This window comes from Chiloscyllium plagiosum, unplaced genomic scaffold, assembly GCF_037043375.1.
Source record: "Chiloscyllium plagiosum isolate Xiang-an unplaced genomic scaffold, Cpla_swu_hap1 HiC_scaffold_38, whole genome shotgun sequence".
Taxonomy (NCBI): Eukaryota; Metazoa; Chordata; class Chondrichthyes; order Orectolobiformes; family Hemiscylliidae; genus Chiloscyllium; species Chiloscyllium plagiosum.
This window is the reverse complement of record NW_028270176.1, coordinates 29498049-29499062: the sequence shown is the minus strand read 5'-3', so window position 1 is coordinate 29499062 and position 1014 is coordinate 29498049.

Below are 1014 nucleotides of genomic sequence, written 5' to 3'. Positions count from 1 at the left end.
CTGTTACTGAGCGTCGGTGGGGGAGGGGAGGGGATGGTACACACTGCTGTTACTGAGCGTCGGTGGGAGGAGGGAGGGGATGGTACACACTGCTGTTACTGAGGGTCGGTGGGGGGAGGGAGGGGATGGTACACACTGCTGTTACAGAGCGTCGGTGGGGGGAGGGAGGGGATGGTACACACTGCTGTTACAGAGCGTCGGTGGGGGGAGGGAGGGGATGGTACACACTGCTGTTACTGAGCGTCGGTGGGGGAGGGAGGGGATGGTACACACTGCTGTTACTGAGCGTCGGTGGGGGAGGGAGGGGATGGTACACACTGCTGTTACTGAGGGTCGGTGGGGGGGAGGGAGGGGATGGTACACACTGCTGTTACTGAGCGTCGGTGGAGGGGAGGGAGGGGATGGTACACACTGCTGTTACTGAGTGTCGGTGGGGGGAGGGAGGGGATGGTACACACTGCTGTTACTGAGTGTCGGTGGGGGGAGGGAGGGGATGGTACACACTGCTGTTACTGAGCGTCGGTGGGGGGAGGGAGGGGATGGTACACACTGCTGTTACTGAGCATCAGTGAGGGGAGGGAGGGGATGGTACACACTGCTGTTACTGAGCGTCGGTGGGGGGGGGGGGAGAGGGAGGGGATGGTACACACTGCTGTTACTGAGTGTCGGTGGGGGGAGGGAGGGGATGGTACACACTGCTGTTACTGAGGGTCGGTGGGGGGAGGGAGGGGATGGTACACACTGCTGTTACTGAGGGGTCGGTGGGGGGGAGGGAGGGGATGGTACACACTGCTGTTACTGAGCGTCGGTGGGGGAGGCAGGGGATGGTACACACTGCTGTTACTGAGGGTCGGTGGGGGGAGGGAGGGGATGGTACACACTGCTGTTACTAAGCGTCGGTGGGGGAGGGAGGGGATGGTACACACTGCTGTTACTGAGCGTCGGTGGGGGGAGGGAGGGGATGGTACACACTGCTGTTACTGAGCGTCGGTGGGGGAGGGAGGGGATGGTACA